The 27,446-nt window shown below is 37.3% G+C and overlaps 1 long non-coding RNA gene across 1 annotated transcript; it reads left to right on the forward strand.

The window, feature by feature from the left end:
* The first annotated feature begins 218 nt into the window (after positions 1-218).
* Positions 219-27,446, forward strand: LOC107968305 (uncharacterized). The gene is made up of 5 exons (XR_001709403.3): positions 219-261; positions 14,711-14,901; positions 19,147-19,322; positions 25,631-25,668; positions 27,184-27,446. It is a non-coding gene; the product is annotated as an uncharacterized LOC107968305 (long non-coding RNA).

Consider the following 27,446-nt stretch of genomic DNA (forward strand, 5'->3'; position numbering starts at 1 on the left):
TTGCAGATGACTTTTATTTGGCCTTCCTGTCTCCAGTCTCTTCTTTCCCATGCCACTCTAAGAATTACCTTTCTAAAGAGTAACTCTGATCATGCCACTTCCTTGATAGAAACATTTGACCCTTTATTGTCAAATAAAAGCCAAACTCCTCATTATGACATCTGAATGTAAAACACTCAACAAGTTAGAAATAGAAAGGAACATCCTTATCTTAACCAAAAAAAGACATCTATGAAAAACCTACAAACATCACACTTAATGGTAAAAACTGAATGCTTTTCCCCCCAAGATCAGGAAATAGATGAGATAGCTACTCTTCCCATTCCTATGCAACATGATACAGTAGGTTCTAGCCAGTGCAGTCAGGCAAGAAAAAGCAAGTAAATAATATAGATTCGATTTTAAAAAGAAAGAAAAAAAACACAGATTGAAAAGAAAGAAGTAAAACTGTTTTTATGCACAAATTATATGATCCTAAAGGATCTATTTTTTTATTTTATTTTACATTCCAAGATACATATGCAGGTTTGTTACATAGGTAAATGTGTGCCATGGTGGTTTGCTGTACCTCTCAACCCATCACCTAGGTATTAAGCTTGGTAAGCATATTTTTCCTGATGCTCTGCCTCTCCCCGCCCCCCACCCCCAACAGGCCCCAATGTGTGTTGTTCCCCTCCCTGTGTCCATGTGTTCTTATTTGTCAGCCCCCACTTACAAGTGAGAACATGCGGTGTTTGGTTTTCTGTTCCTGCGTTAGTTTGCTGAGGATAATGGCTTCCAGCTCTATCCATGTCCCTGCAAAGGACATGATCTCATTCCTTTTTATGGCTGCATAGTATTCCATGGTGTATATATACCACATTTTCTCTATCCACTTTATCATTGATGAGCATTTGGGTCGATTTCATGTCTTTGAACTTGTGAATAGTGCTGCAGTGAACATACACATACATGTATATTTATAACAGAATGATTTATATTCCTTTGAGTTATACCCAGTAAGGGGATTGCTGGGTCAAATGGTATTTCTGGTTCTAGCTCTTTGAGGAATCACCACACTGTCTTCCACAATGGTTGAACTAATTTACGTTCCCACCAATAGTGTAAAAGCGTTCCTATTTCTCTACAGCCTCACCAACATCTGTTGTTTCTTGACTTTTTAATAATTATCATTCTGACTGGCATGAGATGGTATCTCATTGTGGTTTTGATCCTCATTTCTCTAATGATCAGTTATGTTGAGCTTTTTTCATATGTTTGTTGGCCACATAAATGTCTACTAAAACTAATAAATAAATTTAAAAGGCCACAGGATATGAGATCAATATGCAAAAATCAACTATTTTAGTTCTATGTAATAGCAACAAACACCAAAAGTAAAATTAAGAAATGATTTCATTCCCAATAAAATCAATAAAAATAAAATATTTAGTAATAAGTTTAACAAAAGAAGTGGAAAACTTATACTCTGAAAATTGTAAAACAGACTGAAAGAAATTAAAGATCTAAATAAAGTTACATTCCATGTTCATAAACTGGAAGCTTCAATATTGTTAATATAGTAACATAACCCAAATTGTTCTGTGGATTCAATGCAATCCCAGTCAAGATCCCAGCAGTCATTTTTGTAAAAATTGACAAGCTGATCCTAAAATTCATATAAAAATTCAAAGAACCCAAAGTAGCCAAAATAATTTTTAAAAAGAACAAATTTAGAGAATGTATACTACTCAACTTCAAAACTTAATATAAAACTACGATAATGACAACAGTGTGATAGGTATAAAGGCAAATATATAAATCAGTGGAAAAGAATTCAGAGTCAGAAATAAATCCTGACATTTATGGTCAATTGAGTCATTATGGGTACTATGATTTTTTTCAAAAAATGTTACTAGGGCAAATAGATGCCACATGCAACAAAACGACTTTAGACCCTTACCTTACACCTTACACAAAAATTTCCTTGAAACAGATCAAATACCTAATTGGAAGAGCAAAAGTTATAAAACTTCTAAAAGAAACCATAGGAGAAACTCCTGGATATACGGGGAAAATTCTTAGATATGACACTAAAAGCATGATCCAGAAAAGAAAAAAAAATGACAAATTGGGCTTCAGCAAAATTAAAACATTTTACTTTCAAAAGTTACCAATAAGAAAAATAAAAAGACAAATTACAGACTAGGAGAAAGTATATGCCAATCATGTGTCTGAAAAAAATGGATAATAGGCAAATGACAACGTTCTCAATGTTATTAGTCATTAGGGAAATACAAATTAAAATCACAGCAAAATGGCATACCCACACATTAAAATGACCAATCAAAAAGAGTGACAATACTAGATATTGATGATAATATGAAGAAATTGGAACCCTCACACATTGCTGGAAAGAATGTGAAATGTTACAGCCGTTTGAAAAACAGTTTGGCAGCTTTTAAAAAGTTAAACCTAGGGCTACCAGATGACCTAGCAATGCCACTCCTAGGCATATACCCAAAAGAAATGAAAACATACATTGACACAAAACTTGTACAGAAATGTCCATAGCATTATTTATAATAGCCAAAAATTGGAAGCAATACAAACGTCCGTTGACATGAATGGAAAAAACCAATGGGATAAGCGTATCCATACAATGAAATGCTATTGCGCAATGAAAAGGAATGAGCTTTTGATACACACTACAACTTGGTTGAACCCCTAAAACAGTATGCTAAGTGAAAGAAGTCAAAAATAAAAAAACTGCAAATTGTACAGTTCCATTTATATGAAATTTCCAGGAAAGGCAAATTTATAGAGACTGGGAGCAGATAAATGGCTGCCTGGAGCCGGGTGGGGGGGTGGGTACTGACTGCAAATGAGCATAAGAAAACTTCTTGGGGTGAGAAAAATGTTCTAAAATTGAATCACAGTGAAATTTACCCAAAACTCTATAAAGTTGCTAAAAAATCATTGAATTGTACACTTACAATGGGTGAATTTCATGGTATGTAAATTATGTCTCAATGGAGCTATTTTTAAAGAATTATTTTAAAACTCTTAAAAAAACACACATAAAATCACTTACATAAATTATGTACCATAAGTTCTGTTCTATTTGTTCTGCAGCAGTGTAAAAACCACATATTTCGCTAAGGTTGAAAATAAGTATGAAGAGAATTAAGAACATTTTGTTGTGTTAACCCATGACGGCACTTTAGTTAATGTCGTTGTTACTCAGTTGCTTTTCTGTTTAATGGCTTATGCCAGCTAGTTTATTCATATCATACCTGTGGTGGTTAATTTTAAGTGTCAACTTGACTGGGCTAACAGATGCCCAGATGGCTGGTAAAACATTATTTCTGGTGAGTCTGTGAAGGTGTTTCCAGAAGAGATGAGCAATTGAATCAGCAAACTAAACAAAGATTGTCCTCATCAATGTAGGTGAGCATCAGCTAACCCAGGAAGGGCCTGAACAGAACAAAAAGGCAGAGGAAGAGTGAATTTGCTCTCTCTTCTTGAGCTGGGACACCCACCTTCTCCTGCCCTCAGACATTGGCGCTCCTGGTTCTCAGGCCTTCAGATGCAGACTGAGACTTACACCATTGATTCTTCTGGTTCTTAGGCCTTTGGGCTGGAGTTACAATGACACCACCAGCTTTTCTGGTTCTCCAACTTCCAGACAACAGATTGTAGACTTAGCCTCCATAATTGTGTGAGCCGGTCCCTCAGAGTAAATCTCTTCCTATATATCCATATATGTCTTATTAGTTCTGACTAATACGATACATAAACTGTATTTCATCACTTGGTAAAAGTTTTCTTACTCTCAATATTTTAGCCATGGTCAGTTATGGTTTCTTTATTACTAACTGTGATTATTTGGAAAGAATATTTAAAAGAAAGTCTTTTTCTCTCTGTGAAAATCTCCCCAGAACAACGTCCCATAACTTCTGTGCATTTCTGTCATGCTATTTATTCTCTTTCTTCTGCCCTACTACCTCCTCTTCTCTCACCTGGTTCAGAATTTCTGAGACAAATAGAAGATATCAGTAATATCCTCAAGTTAGGGAAACAACTATGCTTCAGCATGGTTTCTCCCCACTGTGCCATACTGCCTGTATGAAGACCAGAGAACAAATGCAGTAAAATTCTAATAAGATTCAATAAATAAAATCTGAAAATATAATCATGTAAAATGCACATGCATTATTGTGAAATAAATAGACCAGGAGTGGCTACTGCCTACCAAGCCAAACAGAAATTCCTATGAATCTGGCTATGCATTCCAAGCCCACTTGGTTCTAGCAGTATTTTGTCATCAAATTGTTGTGGTTTTCTACTCTACCTTAATTTTAAGTGGAGATAATTTGGAGCCCTGTAGCTAGCTAGAATGACAAAAGAGTGGCAGTGATTCCAGGAACACCCGATTGGTTGGTATATACTTTATCAACCTGATCTAAAGAGATTAAGTAGAAAGAATACTGAGAATGTAGGGGTCTGTTTTTGCCTCCAATTCCCAAGAGCTGCCTGGATATCTCCACCCAATATTGTTCCTTCTCACACCTTACATTCTTCCTCCATGCTCAAAAGACAAGAATTTAGCCCACCCAATTTGTGAATGATGGGTATAAGGAGAATGGGAGTCAACTGCCTATTGTGTTACATCTGAATGCACATTATCATTGTGAGTGTAATTGTAGAGTTTTACTAGATCTAGCAATCAAAAGAAAATTTTGAATCCAGTACAGAAAAGTTATAAGATATCTAATTCAAAGTTAAACAAAAAGTATTCTTCTAGTGCTGGTCATTGTGGTTGACTTAGCAAGATGATATGTCTAAGTTAATCATGGTAACCCATTTCTCGTTTCAATTACTGGTTTAAAATTGGCACGTGACTCAGTACAGCCATTAAATATGAGAGAAGTGGGAGCTTCTGGAAAAGCCCTTTTTCCTTTAAAAATAGTTTCAAGGAAGAGACAGTAGCTCACATTCCCCTGGAAGTTATTGGGTCTGGATAGGAAAATTGGAACTATTGCAGCTATATATACTATATATCTTGTAAATATGAAGCCAATGACAAAGATTCTCTCCTTGACCAAACTTTAGTCAGGCTCCTTTGAACCCTCTACTAGGTACAACCTTGGGCTTCTGTCTCTGTCCTTGGAGAGTCCAGTTTTAGTAGGAGTCCTGAGAAGTCATTTCAGCCAGAATCCTCCCCCAACCCCCAATATCTGATCATCCTCAATATCCAACCAAATTATTCATCACCCAACTTCCCTCAGGTAATATCTGAACACCCTGGCCTGCCTTCAGCAACAATCCTATTAGGCCAGTTTAGCAAAGAATTGGCCTCTTCTCTAAATAATTTTCCACCCACCCCAGCCCTGTTCCTTAGCTATGAATCCCCCTCTTTCCTTGTTGAATTCAGAATTGAGCCCATTTCTATTCTGAGGTCTCTTTCCCCTATCACAATAATTTCTGAGTAAAATCTGCCTTTACTTCTTTAACTACTTAACTGTCCACCTCTGGTTTTCTTTGACATCAGCCGCTGTAAGAAACCATATTTGAGGACAGCAAAGCAGGAAGAAAAAGGGACCTGGGTCCTCGATGATCTTTGTGAGCTGCTGATCATACAATGAGTCAAAGTTTTTTTGTTTGTTTGTTTGGGGTTTTTGTTTTGTTTTGTTTTGTTTTTATAACTTGCTGCAGAAAGTATCTTAACACAATGCTTTTCTGTGATTGTTGAACCCGGGCATTCCATCCTAGACTAAAAGCATTTTCATAGGTTTGATCACATAGAAGAAATATCATTTCAAAAGAAGATGGTAAAAGGGAAGAGGAATAGTAAGTGGTGGGTTCAGGAATGAAGGACGACTCTTATACTCAATCATATAGTATCCTCTTTTCCCCACATTTTGAGAACCATATCAGTACATCTCTGAAATCAAGAAAAAACAAGACAAAGAAATAATATACTTGCCTATAGCCTTAGGGGTCCCAGGTCTTGGGTAAAGGCATATGCAATTTCACATTACCTAGACAACCACACCCAGTGATCTCTGTGGGAAACTATCACTGATCTTGGCCTTGCAGGGTGCCCAAGAAACTCCCCTTCCACCCATCAGAACAGCACAGAGCCTTTGAAGAATATGTTAAATGCCTTGTCTTTGTAGAACATTTTTAACTTGCTACAGTACTTTCAAATCCATTAGCTAATTGCAATCCTCAAAACAGTGTGCTAAGGTAGACATTACCCCCATTTGACAAATGACAAGTGCAGAGTGCATGGAGAAGGTGAAAACATTTGCTTAAAATAACCCAACTAACTACACTATGAATAGTCCATAGCCTAAGATTACTTGCTTAGAAAAGCAAATATACTTGGATCCTGTTATAAATATGCTCTGCTCAAGATTTTCCAAGATCCAGAAGGGCCACAGTGTATCTGAGTATATGGGTATATACCGAATACATGCTTACCTACCTTTAATCTCTGCTGTGGCCAGTTTCTATTTCAGCCTTATAATTTTCTGTATTTCCCTCCTCTATTGCTTTTCATCCACACTTTATTTAGGAAATGTTCAACAGAGAAGCTAGAAAGGTACCTCCTTGGAAAGGTAAGGAGAAGCAATGAACGACAGAGATCAGCTACAACTGGGAAAGGTGAAGCTTTTGCATTGATCAAACCAAAAAAAAGTAGTAAAGACTAATGCAGTTCAATTTTTAAATAGAGTTCAAAATAAAACCAAACCCTTAACATCACACATTTACAAAGGAGTCAGTTGTAAACATACCAAAACAACTAATGACAGAAAAGGGAAATTGGTCTCTGCTTTCTTTTTTTTTTTTGAGACGGAGTCTCACACTGTCGCCCAGGCTAGAGTACAGTGGCACAATCTCGGCTCACTGCAAGCTCCGCCTCCTGGGTTCGTGCCATTCTCCTGCCTCAGCCTCCCGTGTAGCTAGGACTACAGGCGCCCGCCACCACGCCCAGCTAATTTTTTGTATTTTTAGTAGAGATGGGGTTTCACCATGTTAGCCAGGATGGTCTCGAGCTCCTGACCTCGTGATCTGCCTGCCTTGGCCTCCCAAAGTCCTGGGATTACAGGCATGAGCCACCGCGCCTCTAGAAAGTTTTAAAATAACAATCAAAGGACTAAATAACCAGTTTCAAAATATTTGTTGTTAAATTTAATCCTGTTAAAGATAAGATTCAAACTGTTAATTTCAAGTGCTAGAAAAACAAATCAGAAGTGATGGCCACTACCATAAACTATTCTTTGATTACCAGTGTAGGAACATATTATTTTACAATACTTTGGTTTTTTATTAGAATTTCACTGCGCCAAAAATAAAAAAATAAAATTTGCACTATAAGTTTTCCCGTTTTGTGTGATATAAGCCACAATCAATCTGTTCATTCCCCAGACTTACTGAAGACACGTATTTCTATATTTAAAAGTACCCTAACAAGGTTCTATTACAATGACTCCTATAAGAAATATTCCTTTTCATGTGCAATTATATGAAGATTTGTTACCTGGCTTGCCTTGACCTTTTCATTAGATATTATATATATAATTTATTAGAAAGAGAGATTGACCAGGGAATTACCTTCGGAAATGAGGAGGTAGGGAAAGAAGCAGCAAAAATTCTCAGCCAGACTTTGAACAGGAAGCTTTAGTAAGAGACCTAGAGAAAGATTTAAAAAACTAGATGATACACGGAGAGTACAAGTTACTAGAAAATTGACTAAGCAATTTCTGATACAATAGTTTTCTACATTTATAAGCACTCTAAAAGTTTTATTTACATGTATGTATTGTGGGAAATTAAAAAGCAAAATGCATAATCACCGCCATTTAGTAACTTTATAAAGAACTTTCTTGAACATATTTCAGTACCTTAGAATTTGTCTGTCATAATATTAAATATGGTAGATTAACTTAAATCTCATAATTGTATAATTTTTATCTTTAAGAAGTATATTTGAAGTTTCTAATGATAAAAAAAAGAATTTGAGGCAAAGAGAGACAATGCACATAACTTATAGCCAAAGAAAAAAGAACTCCTTTAAAAACTTACAGTGAATATCTTTTAAAAATAAAAGAAGGTTGACACAGAGATCCAGGAGCCAAGATGGCCGAATACGAACAGCTCCGGTCTACAGCTCCCAGCGTGAGCGACGCGGAAGACGGGTGATTTCTGCATTTCCATCTGAGGTACCAGGTTCATCTCACTAGGGAGTGCCAGACAGTGGGCGCAGGTCAGTGGGTGCACTCACCTTGCGCGAGCCGAAGCAGGCCGAGGCATTGCCTCACTCCGGAAGCGCAAGGGGTCAGGGAGTTCCCTTTCCGAGTCAAAGAAAGGGGTGACGGACGGCACCTGGAAAATCGGGTCACTCCCACCCGAATATTGCGCTTTTCCGACGGGCTTAAAAAACGGCGCACCACGAGATTATGTCCCGCACCTGGCTCGGAGGGTCCTACACCCACGGAGTCTCGCTGATTGCTAGCACAGCAGTCTGAGATCAAACTGCAAGGCGGCAGCGAGGCTGGGGGAGGGGCGCCCGCCATTGCCCAGGCTTGATTAGGTAAACAAAGCAGCCGGGAAGCTCGAACTGGGTGGAGCCCACCACAGCTCAAGGAGGCCTGCCTGCCTCTGTAGGCTCCACCTCTGGGGGCAGGGCACAGACCAACAAAAAGACAGCAGTAACCTCTGCAGACTTAAATGTCCCTGTCTGACAGCTTTGAAGAGAGCAGTGGTTCTCCCAGCACACAGCTGGAGATCGAGAATGGGCAGACTGCCTCCTCAAGTGGGTCCCTGACCCCTGACCCCTGAGCAGCCTAACTGGGAGGCACCCCCCCAGCAGGGGCACACTGACACCTCACAGGGCAGGGTACTCCAACAGACCTGCAGCTGAGGGTCCTGTCTGTTAGAAGGAAAACTAACAAACAGAAAGGACATCCACACCAAAAACCCATCTGTACATCACCATCATCAAAGACCAAAAGTAGATAAAACCACAAAGATGGGGAAAAAACAGAACAGAAAAACTGGAAACTCTAAAAAGCACAGTGCCTCTCCTCCTCCAAAGGAACGCAGTTCCTCACCAGCAACGGAACAAAGCTGGACGGAGAATGACTTTGACGAGCTGAGAGAAGAAGGCTTCAGACGATCAAATTACTCTGAGCTACGGGAGGACATTCAAACCAAAGGCAAAGAAGTTGAAAACTTTGAAAAAAATTTAGAAGAATGTATAACTAGAATAACCGATACAGAGAAGTGCTTAAAGGAGCTGATGGAGCTGAAGACCAAGGCTCGAGAACTACGTGAAGAATGTAGAAGCCTCAGGAGCCGATGCGATCAACTGGAAGAAAGGGTATCAGCAACGGAAGATGAAATGAATGAAATGAAGCGAGAAGGGAAGTTTAGAGAAAAAAGAATAAAAAGAAACGAGCACAGCCTCCAAGAAATATGGGACTATGTGAAAAGACCAAATCTACATCTGATTGGTGTACCTGAAAGTGATGGGGAGAATGGAACCAAGTTGGAAAACACTCTGCAGGATATTATCCAGGAGAACTTCCCCAATCTAGCAAGGCAGGCCAACGTTCAGATTCAGGAAATACAGAGAACGCCACAAAGATACTCCTCGAGAAGAGCAACTCCAAGACACATAATTGTCAGATTCACCAAAGTTGAAATGAAGGAAAAAATGTTAAGGGCAGCCAGAGAGAAAGGTCGGGTCACCCTCAAAGGGAAGCCCATCAGACTAACAGCGGATCTCTCAGCAGAAACCCTACAAGCCAGAAGAGAGTGGGGGCCAATATTCAACATTCTTAAAGAAAAGAATTTTCAACCCAGAATTTCATATCCAGCCAAACTAAGCTTCATCAGTGAAGGAGAAATAAAATGCTTTACAGACAAGCAAATGCTGAGAGATTTTGTCACCACCAGGCCTGCCCTAAAAGAGCTCCTGAAGGAAGCACTAAATATGGAAAGAAACAACCGGTACCAGCCGCTGCAAAATCATGCCAAAATGTAAAGACCATCGAGACTAGGAAGAAACTGCATCAACTAACGAGCAAAATAACCAGCTAACATCATAATGACAGGATCAAATTCACACATAACAATATTGACTTTAAATGTAAATGGACTAAATGCTCCAATTAAAAGACACAGACTGGCAAATTGGATAGAGAGTCAAGACCCATCAGTGTGCTGTATTCAGGAAACCCATCTCACGTGCAGAGACACACATAGGCTCAAAATAAAAGGATGGAGGAAGATCTACCAAGCAAATGGAAAACAAAAAAAGGCAGGGGTTGCAATCCTAGTCTCTGATAAAACAGACTTTAAACCAACAAAGATCAAAAGAGACAAAGAAGGCCATTACATACTGGTAAAGGGATCAATTCAACAAGAAGAGCTAACTATCCTAAATATATATGCACCCAATACAGGAGCACCCAGATTTATAAAGCAAGTCCTGAGTGACCTATAAAGAGACTTAGACTCCCACACATTAATAATGGGAGACTTGAACACGCCACTGTCAACATTAGACAGATCAATGAGACAGAAAGTCAACAAGGATACCCAGGAATTGAACTCTGCTCTGCACCAAGCGGACCTAATAGACATCTACAGAACTCTTCACCCCAAATCAACAGAATATACATTTTTTTCAGCACCACACCACACCTATTCCAAAATTGACCACATAGTTGGAAGTAAGGCTCTCCTCAGCAAATGTAAAAGAACAGAGATTATAATGAACTATCTCTCAGACCACAGTGCAATCAAACTAGAACTCAGGATTAAGAATCTCACTGAAAACCACTCAACTACATGGAAACTGAACAACCTGCTCCTGAGTGACTACTGGGTACATAATGAAATGAAGGCAGAAATAAAGATGTTCTTTGAAACCAACGAGAACAAAGACACAACATACCAGAATCTCTGGGACACATTCAAAGCAGTATGTAGAGGGAAATTTATAGCACTAAATGCCCACAAGAGAAAGCAGGAAAGATCCAAAATTGACACCCTAACATCACAATTAAAAGAACTAGAAAAGCAAGAGCAAACACATTCAAAAGCTGGCAGAAGGCAAGAAATAACTAAAATCAGAGCAGAACTGAAGGAAATAGAGACACAAAAAAACCCTTCAAAAAATTAATGAATCCAGGAGCTGGTTTTTTGAAAGGATCAACAAAATTGATAGACTGCTAGCAAGACTAATAAAGAAAAAAAGAAAGAAGAATCAAATAGACGCAATAAAAAATGATAAAGGGGATATCACCACCGATCCCACAGAAATACAAACTACCATCAGAGAATACTACAAACACCTCTACGCAAATAAACTAGAAAATTTAGAAGAAATGGATAAATTCCTGGACACATACACTCTCCCAAGACTAAACCAGGAAGAAGTTGAATCTCTGAATAGACCAATAACAGGATCTGAAATTGTGGCAATAATCAATAGCTTCCCAACCAAAAAGAGTCCAGGACCAGATGGATTCACAGCCGAATTCTACCAGAGGTACAAGGAGGAACTGGTACCATTCCTTCTGAAACTATTCCAATCAATAGAAAAAGAGGGAATCCTCCCTAACTCATTTTATGAGGCCAGCATCATTCTGATACCAAAGCCGGGCAGAGACACAACCAAAAAAGAGAATTTTAGACCAATATCCTTGATGAACATTGATGCAAAAATCCTCAATAAAATACTGGCAAAACGAATCCAGCAGCACATCAAAAAGCTTATCCACCATGATCAAGTGGGCTTCATCCCTGGGATGCAAGGCTGGTTCAATATATGCAAATCAATAAATGTAATCCAGCATATAAACAGAGCCAAAGACAAAAACCACATGATTATCTCAATAGATGCAGAAAAGGCCTTTGACAAAATTCAACAACCCTTCATGCTAAAAACTCTCAATAAATTAGGTATTGATGGGACGTATTTCAAAATAATAAGAGCTATCTATGACAAACCCACAGCCAATATCATACTGAATGGGCAAAAACTGGAAGCATTCCCTTTGAAAACTGGCACAAGACAGGGATGTCCTCTCTCACCACTCCTATTCAACATAGTGTTGGAAGTTCTGGCCAGAGCAATCAGGCAGGAGAAGGAAATAAAGGGTATTCAATTAGGAAAAGAGGAAGTCAAATTGTCCCTCTTCGCAGACGACATGATTGTATATCTAGAAAACCCCATTGTCTCAGCCCAAAATCTCCTCAAGCTGATAAGAAACTTCAGCAAAGTCTCAGGATACAAAAGCAATGTACAAAAATCACAAGCATTCTTATACACCAATAACAGACAAACAGAGAGCCAAATCATGAGTGAACTCCCATTCACAATTGCTTCAAAGAGAATAAAATACCTAGGAATCCAACTTACAAGGGATGTGAAGGACCTCTTCAAGGAGAACTACAATCCACTGCTCAAGGAAATAAAAGAGGATACAAACAAATGGAAGAACATTCCATGCTCATGGGTAGGAAGAATCAATATCGTGAAAATGGTCATACTGCCCAAGGTAATTTATAGATTCAATGCCATCCCCATCAAGCCACCAATGACTTTCTTCACAGAATTGGAAAAAACTAAAGTACATATGGAACCAAAAAAGAGCCCGCATCGCCAAGTCAATCCTAAGCCAAAAGAACAAAGCTGGAGGCATCACACTACCTGACTTCAAACTATACTACAAGGCTACAGTAACCAAAACAGCACGGTACTGGTACCAAAACAGAGATATAGATCAATGGAACAGAACAGAGCCCTCAGAAATAACGCCGCATATCTACAACTATCTGATCTTTGACAAACCTGAGAAAAACAAGCAATGGGGAAAGGATTCCCTATTTAATAAATGGTGCTGGGAAAACTGGCTGGCCATATGTAGAAAGCTGAAACTGGATCCCTTCCTTACACCTTATACAAAAATCAATTCAAGATGGATTAAATACTTAAATGTTAGACCAAAAACCCTAGAAGAAAACCTAGGCATTACCATTCAGGACATAGGCATGGGCAAGGACTTCATGTCTAAAACACCAAAAGCAATGGCAACAAAAGACATAATTGACAAATGGGATCTAATTAAACTAAAGAGCTTCTGCACAGCAAAAGAAACTACCATCAGAGTGAACAGGCAACCTACAAAATGGGAGAAAATTTTTGCAACCTACTCATCTGACAAAGGGCTAATATCCAGAATCTACAATGAACTCCAAGAAATTTACAAGAAAAAAACAAACAGCCCATCAAAAAGTGAGCGAAGGACATGAACAGACACTTCTCAAAAGAAGACATTTATGCAGCCAAAAAACACATGAAAAAATGTTCATCATCACTGGCCATCAGAGAAATGCAAATCAAAACCACAATCAGATACCATCTCACACCAGTTAGAATGGCAATCATTAAAAAGTCAGGAAACAACAGGTGCTGGAGAGGATGTGGAGAAATAGGGACACTTTCACACTGTTGGTGGGACTGTAAACTAGTTCAACCAGTGTGGAAGTCAGTGTGGCGATTCCTCAGGGATCTAGAACTAGAAATACCATTTGACCCAGCCATCCCTTTACTGGGTATATACCCAAAGGACTATAAATCATGCTACTATAAAGACACATGAACACGTATGTTTATTGCGGCATTATTCACAATAGCAAAGACTTGGAACCAACCCAAATGTCCAGCAATGATAGACTGGATTAAGAAAATGTGGCACATATACACCATGGAATACTATGCAGCCATAAAAAATGATGAGTTCATGTCCTTTGTAGGGACATGGATGAAATTGGAAATCATCATTCTCAGTAAACTATCACAAGAACAAAAAACCAAACACTGCATATTCTCACTCATAGGTGGGAATTGAACAATGAGATCACATGGACACAGGAAGGGGAACATCATACTCTGGGGACTGTTGTGGGGTGGGGGGAGGGGGGAGGGATAGCATTGGGAGATATACCTAATGCTAGATGACGAGTTAGTGGGTGCAGCGCACCAGCATGGCACATGTATACATATGTAACTAACCTGCACAATGTGCACATGTACCCTAAAACTTAAAGTATAATAATAAAAATAAATAAATAAAAATAAATTTAAAAAATTAAAAAAAAGAAGTCAACACAGAGAATTTAAAAAAAATAAAAGAAGGTTGTATATTCATGAAAAAAGAATAGAAGAATAGAAGGGTATGAAAAGAGGGAAGTCAGAGAATATTCAGAGAAGGATTTCTTAGGAATTAAGCCAAATTTTTAATTTTTAATTGTAGGGTAGGAAAATCAGTTTGGGTAAATCTTCAATAAAGTATTACAGGGGGAACAAAGAAAAACAAGGGGAGGAAATTCTCAAAGATATAACACAAGAAATGTTCTCAGAACTGAAAAACATAAATATCTAGAGAAGAGGACCCCCATAATGAATGAAGAAGAGCCACACTAAGGTATCGTCATGAAATTGCAGAACACCAGGGTAAAGAGAATGCTCTTCAGTAGCATATGAATACTAGAAAATAGTGCAGCAAGGCCTTCAAAATTCTGAAGGAAAATTATTTTTAACTTATAATTGTATACTTATTCAAACTATCAGCCAAATGTAAGATTAAATCCATTCAAATATGCAAGAATTTACAAATATTTTGGTCTCTCATATGCTGTTTTCTAGGAAGCTACTGGAGGATGTACTTCAGCAACATGAGGGAGAAAGAGCAAGACATGGATTTCAAAAAGCAGGAACTTCAACACATGAGGACAATGAAGGGAAATCCAGATTGACAGCTATGTAGCAGCCGGGAAAGCAACTAGTCCAACTGGAAGCAAGAGGAAGAACAATGGCTTCAGAAGGAATGTCTCAGGGTAAGAGCTTAAAATGTCATAGTGCTTAAAATTGTGTTTGACTATTTTTTTTTAAAATGATACTATATGACCAAAAAATATAGTGAAAAGTACATAGAAATTAGAAAATTTTAAAAGAGACAAGTATTAACTCCAGGGAAAACAAAAAGTTGCATGAGAAAGGAATCTACTTGCTTCTACAGTCAAAAATATTTTACAAGATCATGATTTCACAAATTTGATTATTGAATTAAACACTAATATATATATATTTTTTCAGAATATGAGAGAGAAGAGGGCAGAGGAGAGCATAAAATATTTAAAACCCCTATTACTGAAATCACTGTTGCATAATTATAACTGAGAAAATTATTACAGTGTAAGAGACCTAACCTAACCAACTTTATCTTGCTTCTAACCTCTAAGCTGCCCTTGTTCATTCCTGGGCATAGGCCGAACTAATTTGGGGAGGAACTTAGCTTATAGTTTAACTTTGAAACAAAAACGATTAACAACCCTTTCCCAAAACAAACTCCCTTCCTACCTGGGGACTAGACTGCCTTTGTAGAACTAACAGATGAGCCACAAGATTAGAAATTATGGCTTAGAAGTCATGCAGCTGAAGGCTGCAAGACTCTGACATCCCAAAATGTTCCTGGGGGATAACATCACTATTGTAAAACCTAAGAACAGTGCTTGAGATATTTTGCAGCCCCTGCACTTGATGGATCAGCTGGCACCACCCAGATCAATAAACTGGCTCATCTGGTCTTATGGTCCCCACCCAGGAACTGGCTCAATACGAGAGGACAGCTTTGACTCCCTGTGATTTCATCTCTGATCAAACCAAGCACCACTCCCAACTCACTGGACCCTACCCACAAAATTATCCTCAAAAACCCCCATCCCGAGTTTTCAGGAAGACTGATTTGAGTAATAATAAAACTCCAGTCTCCCATACTGCCAGCTTGCGTAAATTAAACTCTTTCTGTATTGCAATTCCCCTGTCAGTCTAGGTGGCAGGCAAGGAGAACCCATTGTGTGGTTACATTACCATTATGATAAAATGGTAAATGTCAAAATTTGATAAATTAAGGTTGGCAGGAGGTGAGAAAGGGCCAGAAACTGATCATTTTATTATAAAACTTTGAGTTCACTTTGGGGGCATTGATGGGTTAATGTATCACCTGGATAAAAATATAACTTAATTTTCTAAAAAGTGACAAAACTGTGAAAATACTACAGTGTGGTGATACAATGGGAGGCAAGAAATGTAGCTTCTCATTCCAGTCCTTCTAACTCCAAAAGATTGTGGCCGTGTCTCTCTACTTCCATGTCTTTATATGAGGTCATGGCTCTAAAAACTTCTCTCAACTTTACACTTTCAAGCTCAAATCTACCCATCTTCTGTGTGGCTATTTCTTGAGATCTCCCTTAACAATGATCCATTAACTAATCATAAAAATACTAAATGAACAGCATCCTCTCCAGGATCTTAAATAGCTAGAAATAAACACATTCTTCTCTGACCCAGAGACATTACATGCAAGAAATAAAGCATTACCAGGTAGTGAAAGGAATGCAGGGCTCTGACAAGATCTTAATTGACTCACTAAGTTATGGAGATTTTAGGCAACAATTTACTCTGTTCTTAAATTTTAAAAGTAGTTGCCATAGCAACTCCTAGACACAGCATATGGTATGTCTGGTACCTCCAAGATAACAGAGCAGATTCTTGATGAATTTCCCTTACAATATGTTGTGAACTTTTGTACTTTTTAGTGTTTCAGTGGGCAATGTTATATGGTGCTAGTATTCACTGATATTATCTATATATTTTAACGCTTATTTTGAAGGATTTACACTTGCAACACACAAAACTTAAATGCTTCTCACATCTCTTAATTTTTTTCTTCATAAAATATTACTACATACCAGTAGAAAAATTAGCAAATGCACAGTAATCTTTAAAGAATAAATATAAATAAGGATGAAATCATATGGAAAATGTCTTGCTCATTTATAGGGAAAGAAAGAAAAATTAAAACTAGATACTATTTCTTCTCTAATCAAACTCCTCTAATAAAATGTTGAAGAGTGGGAGGAATTTAAATTGGTACCGCCATTCCAGTAGTTAATTTGGGACTATAAGTTCAAAGCCTTTAAGACGTCTTGCCATTTGACCTAGTAATTTTGTTACTACAGGTTTTTATCCTAAAGGCCTTTATAAAAAAAAAATACACAAGGATTTATATGCAAATTTTTATGAAGAATTATATATAATAGTTAAAAACTACAAATAATCTTAATCTACAGTAAGAGGAAATTTAAAATTAAAAGTTACATAAGCAGTCTCCTCTTATTGGGCATTCAGATTTGATGCAGTTTTTCTATTATAAATTTTGCTACTATAAATTAGTATACATTTTATTACAAATTATAGCATTATTATAATTATAGCATATATGCATGTGCTATATGTATGTACTATATATACATATATTAAATTTAAAAACACATTTTTAAAGAATGTTGACAAAATAAAAAAATTATACTATATTTATAATATACTGCATTTATGCAATCATGGAAAAAGCATGGAAAGGTACATCTCCCCATGAAAAATAAAGTGACTCTGGTGAACACCAGAAACTGACCTTCGACGAGTCAGGCCCTTGTATAATCCCCTACCCTTGAGTGAAGACAGAACTGATGACTTACTTCTAACCAATAGAATATGGCAAGGTGATGGATGCAGACTGGAGAGAGATTATTATACTGGCTTGAAAATTCAAGCTGTCATGTGGCAAGGAACTGTGGCCTTCCCTGCCAGTGGTCAGTAAGAAAACAGAGCCCTCAGTCACACAGCTGCGGAGAAGTGAATTCTGCCAACAACCTGAATGAGTTTGGAAGCATATTTTTTCCTAGACAAGCCTCCAGATAATAACACAACACAGTCAACACGTTGACTGCAGCCTGGTGCGATCTAGAAGCACAGAATTATTCAGTTATAGTGTCCCAGGAATTCTGACCTGCAGAAACTGTGAAATAATCAACGTGTGCTGTTGTTTTAAGCTGCTAAGTTTGTGTTGATTTATCACACAGCCTAGAAAATGAATACAGTGACTGTCTCTAGAAAGTAGTAATTTGTACAAATTTTCCTTTCTTATTTGTACTTTTCTAAATTTTCTAAAATGTTATAATAAGAATTTCTTTGCTTTTAAAATCAAAAGATGTTATTTTCAACAAATCATCTGGAAGCAAAAAATAAGTATGCTCTGCAATTTTTTAACTGATTTTGAATGTGGCAAAAGAATATTTTTTAAAAGTGTACAATGAAAATATAGCACTAAGATTACCCCAGATTTCTATTTTTTTAAATGATCTTAACAGAAGATTTTATTTAAATCATGTTAACATAGACTGTTTCTGAAATTTTAAGCTTTCTATATTTAATAATGCCTGCTGGGAGGAAAAAAAAAGAAATCATACTTGTAAATTTTTCTTTCCAATTTTGACCATGACTTAAAATGGAAAAAGTTATGTTGATTGTGGCTAAATGTTCTCGTTTTTAGAGGCCATTATGCACTTTAAATTCTCTGTTGGCATTTTAATTTCATTTTACAAAATAAATCCCAACTGACAACAGAATAAAGCAAATTCTAAGTCAACTAAGCGAAAAAGTGTCACCGCAAACAGAAAGAACTTTGCAAACTGATGCAACATTTCATATGGCTCCTGAACCTAAATTTCCAAAGTTTCAACAGGAAATAAAATGTGTGTATGTTGGGGGGAAGTATTGACAACTGAAACCATCTCCACAACTAACTGTCTACAACATGATGTTACTATTCAACTGTCTGCATTAACATAAATTTACTATTGTAGGAAGTTCTTGCCAAGAAAGATTAAAATTCCAATAACCATTTCTTGTTTCAGGAACTTCCCAAAATTTCATTTATCTGACCACTAGACTACTCAAGTTACCGTTATTAGAGTAAATACCCATTTCTCAAGATAATCGATAGCTTAAGCTCCTCAAATGACAGTTTACTCTTTAAGATTTGATTTGAAACCCTCACATTCGAAACTATCATATCATGAATCTGCCTAATCTTAAGCATTATAAGATGAATTTTAACTCAAATTCTCAAAACTTCATAAATATGCTACTGTTACTCTTCCTTCTCAGAGATGTCACTAAGATTGTCAAGGTAGTGATCTCTCATACTGCGGTAAACAATAAGCTTGGCTTTGTTTTATCAGCAGGGTATTTTGATGGTATTTTCAGGAAGCTAGCATTCAGCAGTCTTGGAGTTTCCCCCAGTGTATGACCAAGACCTGCTCCCTGCAGTGGCTTAAGGCTCTCCACAAAGAACAGAGTGTTCCTCAAAGGCCACTTGAAACTCTTCCTCAGATATCTCCATGACAATAGTAGTGAGGTAAGTCTACTTTAGGTCTGAGCTTCAATTCATTTTATTTTATTTTTTAACCTCCCCACATGATGAGTTTATTTTGACTCCTAAAATACAAAAGTCTTTTTTAGGAATTATTTTATTATCTGATAAGATTTACAAAACTTTTATCCTTAGTGAAAACCTGACCATTACTAACAATATTACTATTTAATTCTATCTGCCCTTATTTTTTATCCTTGTTGTGCATCTGTGAGAGGAAGTTCATTGGGAAGAGAACTTCCCAATGACAGGCCGGTGATAAGACCATTGAGCCATTCTGGAAATGGAGATTTTCAAAAGGTTTCTCCTCAGACTGGTGTCTTTTGGGCAAACTCTGTCCTGGGTCAATTATCAAAACATCATGAGACCTTTCCTCTGTCCTGAGTTGTCCCTGAGATTCTGGCTCTGAGAGACATTTCCTCTGTAAATCTTTTCATCCACTGGGAACTACAAATAAGTTGAGTTTGCAGCTGGAGATGGCACAACCATTAGGCTAGAGATCCAATTCACAAAGTGCATGAGCAGACTGTTCCCAGACCCCCATAGCTTAGTCTCTGTCTAAATCTATGTCCCTACGTACCCTGAGCTGGACTCCTCCTTCTCATGTGTATTTATGCCACATCTCAAATTCTTCTGCTTATCTTTCCAAGTAACATAATTTCACAATATAGAGTTTATAGTAGCCATGTTGGTGAGCTTAGATATAAACAAAATTATTCATTTGAAGGGTATCATAGAACAAAAAAAAAAAAACAGTACCAGTGGTCTGCATGGTTTTATTGACATGAGGAAGTATGCCAAAGAAATTCAGATGGCAAAATTGCTTTATTAGAGATTCTTTGGCCAAGAGAAAATAAAAACTTGAAAAAATTAAAACTAGCTCTCTTCAAGATACCCCAAATCTTGATTTGAAGTGAATAACCTTTACTATTCTTATCCATCTTATGCTTCTACATTTCCTTCTGTTCCTATAATTCCTCCTGATCTGCCTCCCTTCCTTTCTAGCCACCCAGTAGCACCCAAAGCTAAATTAACTCTTAAAATTAAACATCCTGCAGAACAGAAAAACCCCTAATGGTTGAATATAAGTTCTGGTATCATTTAAGTGTAGCGTCACTGTTAAAGAATTCCCAGAGTCTAGATAAGATAGGGAGTGATATGGTTTGGCTCTGTGTCCCCACCCAAATCTCTTCTCCAATTGTAATCCCCAGGTGTGGAGGGAGGGACAAGGTGGGAGGCAATTGGATCATTGGGATGGTTTCCTCCATGCTGTTCTTGGGTTAGTGAGTGAGTTCTCATGAGAGCTGATGGTTTTAAAAGTGTTTGGTAGTTCCCACTTTGCTCTTCTCTTTCGCCTGCCACCATGTAAGATGTGCCTTGCTTCCCTTTTGCCTTCTGCCATGATCGTATGTTTCCTGAGGCCTCCCCAGCCATGCAGAACTGTGAGTCAATTAAACCTCTTTTGTTTATAAATTACCCTGTCTCAGGCAGTATCTTTATAGCAGTGTGAAAATGGACTAATACAGATAGAAATTTATAGAAGAATTTGGTATGATTTTAGGAACATAAACTCCAGAGCTCCCAAATCTATAGCAGTTGGTTCACATTTTGTGAGAACCTTATATGCAAAAAAACTTATGCAAACAATAAAATGGGAAGACCCTAAGAGTAACTTAAGGACCCTAAATTTCATAGGTAACCCAGTTGTTGATAAAAGCAGTAGATGTGGGAGAAGGTTTTTTTGGAGACTCACCCAAAAGCATTCCGTGTAGAAATACATTTGACTCAAGCCTCCAGTTCCTGAAAGGGCACTATGCAAAAGTATCCAGCAACTGTGCTATTCAGCAACTTTGGTATACCCTTGTGTACCAGCAATGAATAAATGGAATTTGAAATAAAAACACAATACTATTTACATTAACATTTCCCAAAAATGAAACAATTAGGTATAAACCTAAAAAAAATGTACAGATCTATATGAGGAAAACTATATAACTCTGATGAACAAAATCAAAGAACTAAATAAATTGAGAGATAGTCCATGTTCATGGGTAGGAAAACTCAATATTGTCAAGATGTTAGTTCTTCCCAACTTGATCTATAGATTCAAGGCAATCCCAATCAAAATCCCAGCAATTTATGTTGTGGATATAGACACACAGTGATATATAATAGAGAGCCCAGAAATAGACCCACATAAATATAGTCTACTGAGTTTTGACAAAGGAGCAGTAGCAACAAAATAGAGAAAAGACAATTTTCTCAACAAATGATGCTGAAACAACTGGACATCCACATGCAAAAAAAATGAATGTTTAGAACAGCTAGATGACCTTGGGTATAGTGATGACTCTTTAGATACAACACCAAAGGCAAGATTCATGAAAGAAAGCATTGATACGTTAATTCATTAAAATTAAAAACTTCTGTTCTGCAAAAGACAAGGTCAAGAGCGTGAAAAGACAAGCCACAAGCTAGGAGAAAATATTTGCAAGAGACACATATGATAAAGAATTGTTATCTAAAATGTAAAAATAACTCTTAAAACTCAACAATAAGAAAATAAATAACCCAATTTTAAAATCAACCAAATACCCAAACAGACATATCACCAAAAAAGATGTATAGATATCAAGCCGGACACAGTGGCTCACGCCTGTAATCCTAACACTTTGGGAGGCTGAGGGAGGCAGATCACGACATCAGGAGATCGAGACCATCCTAGCCAACATGGTGAAACCCCGTCTCTACTAAAAACACAAAAAAAATTAGCTGGGCATTGTGGTGCGTGCCTGTAATCCCAGCTACTCGGGAGGCTGAGGCAGGAGAACAGCTTGAACCAGGGAGTCGGAGGTTGCAGTGAGCTGATATCGCACCACTGCACTCCAGCCTGGGAGACAGAGTGAGACTCCATCTCAAAAAAAAAAAAAAAAAAAAGAAAAAAAAGACATATAGATGTCAAATAAGCATATGAAAAGAGGCTCCACATCATATTTCATTAGGGAAATGCAAATTAAAGCAACAATGAGATACCACTACACACCTATTAGAACGGCCAATATCTAGGATACTGACACCACCAAATGCTAGTGGGGATATGGAGCAACAGGAATGCTCATCCATTGCCGGTAGGAATGCAAAATGGTACAGCCTACTTTGGAAGACAGTTTGGCAGTTTCTTATAAAACTAAACATACTCTTACCATACCATGCAGCAATTGCACTCCTTGATATCTGCCCAGAGGAGTTGAAAATTTATGTTCATACAAAACTTACACATGGATCTTTATGGCAGATATATTCATAACTGTCAAAACTTGGAAGCAACCAAGATGTCTTTCAAGTAGATAAATGGGTAAACAAACTGTGGTACATTCAGAAGATAAAATACTATTCAACAATAAAAATAAATGAGGTATCAAACTACAAAAGATATGCAGGAAGCTTCTTACAAAAGATATGCATATTACTAAGTGAAAGAGGTCAATCTGAAAAGACTACATACTGCATGATTCCAATTATATGACATTCTGGAAAAGGCAAAACTATGGCAACAGTAAAACGATCAGTTGCTGCCAGGGCTGGGGCGAAGGGATGAGTAGGTGAAGCACAGAGTCTTTTTAGGGCAGTGAAAATAGTCTGTATGATACTTTAATGATGACTATATGTCACTATACATTTGTCCAAACCCATAGAATGTGAACTCTAAGGTAAAATATGGACTTCGAATGATTATGATGTGACAATGTAGGTTCATCAATTGCAACAAATGTACTCTTTGGTGATGGATGTTGATGATGGGGGAGGCTATGCATATGTGCAGGCAGGAGTATATGGAAAATTGCTGTACTTCCTCTCAATTTTACTGTGAACCTAAAACTGCTCTTTAAAAATAAAATTAAAAAATAAATATGTTGGACTCTAATTCAACCCTGTAAACAAAAAAAAAAATGATGAATCCATTGAAGAGATCAAAGATAACTCTCAGGATGATCCCCTGGTGGCACCAGAAGTTCTAAAACTAAACTTTATAAAATTTTTATGTTAAATTGCCCAGCATGATTAGGACAAAATTGCCTGCTATACTCAATTAACAGTAGTGGGAAAAATATCAATAAAATTCTGAGTATGCCAGTGATGCATAAGTTATTTGTCACTATCACAATCCTGGTATAGTTCTAAAAAAATAGAACATGCAAGAGCCCAAACCCCTATTCTCTACGGACATCTCCAAATGATTTTCATACAACTTCCTGAAATGGGTTTTGAATATCTTCTGGTCATTCTTTACATATTAGGGATGGATTGAAATAATCCTTACCAGAGAGTTGTGGCTCTTAGAGTAGCAAAAAATTACTTGATTTTGTGTTCCCAACTTGGGGGAATGCTAACATTTATCTCAAGTGACAGGACAGCCTATTTTACTAGGACTCATATTAAATAATTTTGCAAAGCTCTGTTACTTACTTATAAACTTCACAGTCCATATTACTCCCAATCTTTTAGAAAAGCAGAAAGAATAAATGGAATTCTGCAGTTCAAATTAGGATAGTTCTTAAGACATTTGAACTTTCATGACCTAAAGTATTTTTATTGGCTTTAATGACAATGAAATCAACTCCTTGAATTCACTGACTGTCTCCTTACAAATTATTGATATATTGTTCCATGAATCTAAAAATATCATCTCTAATGCTACACACTATTGCAAGCAGGCATAACTAAATACTGAAAGAGATTTATGCAATATACTCAATCTTATCATCAACATTTGTGAGCAGCCCTTCTTCAACATTTTCCTAGACAATCCTTGCATAACATAAAACTTAGAGACCTAATTCCTAGAAGAAACATGAGAGAAAGACAGCCCTTAAACTCCAAAGTAAAGACTCCATCATGTTCTAACATAGCAGTAAAACTTCAAAGGACTGATTCTTAGATTCACGTCTCTCAATGAAAAAGGGAATAATCATCCATGAATCACTAAAAGACTCTCCCAACCAGCAATCTCAAGCTAAAGATTCTCAGAAACCCTACAAAAGTAGACAGTCTTCAGGAGATGGCTTTGCCCAAAATCTTTGAACCAAAATCTTTGAACCTGTTATGTCAATAGCCTCCACCCAAAAGCCATTGAACAAGACCAGCGACTGCCCACTTTAATATACATTCTTTGGCTCTATTTTCCTAGTAATTTCTTCTTTTGCTGGTCTTAAGTCTATCTTTATGTTACCTACGAAGCTTTATTCAATGTTGTTTTTTACATTTCTAGTTACTCAGTTCCAATTTATGTATGAACTGGCTAAGCCAAAACCACTCTGACTATTGGATTTGTAGACATTTTCCTTTGGAAGCCACCCAGCTTCTCTTGGTACCAGTTCTTTGTAATAAAGCATTGGTTTAGTGGGTAATTGAACTCAACTAATAATTAAAGAACTTTAGATGGCAAATACCACAACAGGCCAGAAACCCAGAAATCTAAAATGCCCTGCTACATTGTATTAGGAAAGGGAGGTTCCTGTCTCCACCAAATACTTGAGGACCTATTGTGATAGCTAGATTTCATAACCAAATTGCACAGATGTAAAATGTTAAAGAAAACTAGGAAACTAAAGCTGTGTATTTGGAAGTAATCTCACTTTTAAAGTAATCTCACTTTTACTCTCAAGTAAGACACACTACAGACTGCACCACAAATTATTTTGCTTCAGATAGGCCTAATGGTTTTGATACACATATTTATTGCATGGCACCAGACCATTCTTGACAAGTGGCCCCAAAATGTTACAATATTATTTAAAGCGCCATATGGGTGTTTAGGGCAAAAAACATATTAACTGTGGCCCCCAACAACTGGTATTGGATTTGCTGCATAAAAGTCAATTGACTACTAGTTGCAAATTGGACAGTGCCTAGTTACTTCAATAAACTAATGCCTGACTTCGGGATAGTTCCAGGGTCATTTCGAGCCATCAGATTCCCCCTCTCAGGAAAAAGGGATTACAGTCATACTCTATATTCTAGGGAATTGGTTCCAGAAACCCCATGGACACCAAAATCCTCAAATGCTCAAGTGCCTCACATTAAAATTCATATTATTTTTATATGACCTATACACATCCTCTCATATACTTTAAATCATCTCTAGGTTACTTACAATACCTAATACAATGGAAATGCTAAGCAAATAGTTGTTTTTACTTATTGTTTTTAAATTTTATATTATTTTTTATTGTGTTATTTTTATTGTTTTTTTTTTCCAAATATTTTTGATCCACAATTGGTCGTATCCACAGATGTGAAACCTGCAGATACAGAGTGCCAACTATATAAGGTAAGTTAAGATTACAGGCATGAGCCTTTTTTTTTTTTTTGAGACAGAGTCTTGCTCTGTTGCCCAGGCTGGAATGCAGGGGTGTGGTCAACAAGAGGCCCGTAGTTCCCAGGGCTTTCCACCATAGGTCTCAACACACTTCTCTCCCCAAACTCTGCTGAAACATCACAGAATGACCTTTGGTCCTTCCACAGACAAGGTAGCTCATTCTCCCTCAAAAGAACATGAGTTCAAGGCCAGGCACAGTGTCTCACACCTGTAATCCCAGCACTTTGGGAGGCCAAGGCGGGCAGATCACTTGAGGTCAGGAGTTCAAGACCAGCCTGGCCAACATCATGAAACCCCATCTCTACTAAAAATACAAAAAGTAGCCCAGCATCATGGTGCATGCCTGTAATTCCAGCTTCTCTGGAGGCTGAGGCAGGAGAATTGCTGGAATCCGGGAGGCAGAGGTTGCAAAGAGCTATGATCACACCACTGCACTCGAGCCTGGGCAACAGAGCAAGATCCTATCTCTAAAAGATCAGTGATATATTGAGGGAGGGATATAACATATTTAAGCATGTTATTTTACTCTTAATCTAGTTATATTCTGGTGGTGTAGATAATCTAGTTGAGAATTAATTTTTTAAAAAACAACTGGAATTGTGGGTCACAGCTAGGACTAGAGATTCTGTTTAAATTTTTTGTGTTTCCTATTCCCCGTATATCTTAAAAAAAAAAAAAAACAAAAAAAAACAAGCAAGCAAAAAGCCTTGCTGGCATGTATCTGAAAAAAAAAAACAGAGATATTCCAGAATCAAAAATGTTGTTTTCTATGTTTTTCTATATTGAAAGCATATTGCTTTAATAATAAAAGAAAACTATTTCCAGAAAATATTCAGGGTTTCTTCTCCTCCCTTGGAAATGAAAGAGACTATTTAGTTGTCACAGTCCATTGACCACAGATTTTTAGCTAAACCTGCTGCTACTAAAAATCAATGCTAAGTGAGCAATAGGTAATATTTCCCCATGCCTGTATTTGATTTCGACAGTTACGTTCATCCATACCAAATTCATACATTGCGATGCACCAGTGTAAGGAAGACTTTGCTTTTTGGCCTTATTTTTGAATTGAACTCACTATGCTCCACTCTGCATAAATGATCTATAGCAAACTGCACAACACCTTTATACATAACTTCCTTTAAAATGCAATTTGAAATGACTGCAATTGTTATAAATGGAAAATGCCAATAGGATTGCCCAAAGAAAATCTAGTGAGATACATAACAAATAAACCAAGAGTATTTATATATTAGAAAAACTGTAGCTCTAATGACTCTGAAATATGGTACACATAAAAACTATTTCTGTTTACAATTCTTCTTTTTAAAGCTTCTGATTCCCATACAAACAATTTGGAAGGTAATAAGCAAAGCAACATTAAACTCTTAATCTTCCCTTTCCCCACTCTCTGTCTGGACCTCTTTTAGGATTCCCTACTTTGTTGACTGACATCAACATCCTTTCAAGCCCACAGGTCATTTGTGATACTTCTCAACCCCCATATCCAATCCACTACCAAGTCCTGTGAATTCATCTGCTGGATATCTCTCAAATCTGTCCATCACTCTCTGTCTCCACCACCATCATTCTGGAGTAAGCCATTATCATGCTGGCCTGGACTACTGCAGTAAACTAACTTGTCTCCTGGAATCCACTGATTCATTCTTCAAGCCATTCTCCAAACTACAGCCAGACAGGACTTTCTTGATTCAAATGTGATATGATCTATA

Source organism: Pan troglodytes, chromosome 15, assembly GCF_028858775.2.
Source record: "Pan troglodytes isolate AG18354 chromosome 15, NHGRI_mPanTro3-v2.0_pri, whole genome shotgun sequence".
In the NCBI taxonomy this organism is placed as follows: domain Eukaryota; kingdom Metazoa; phylum Chordata; class Mammalia; order Primates; family Hominidae; genus Pan; species Pan troglodytes.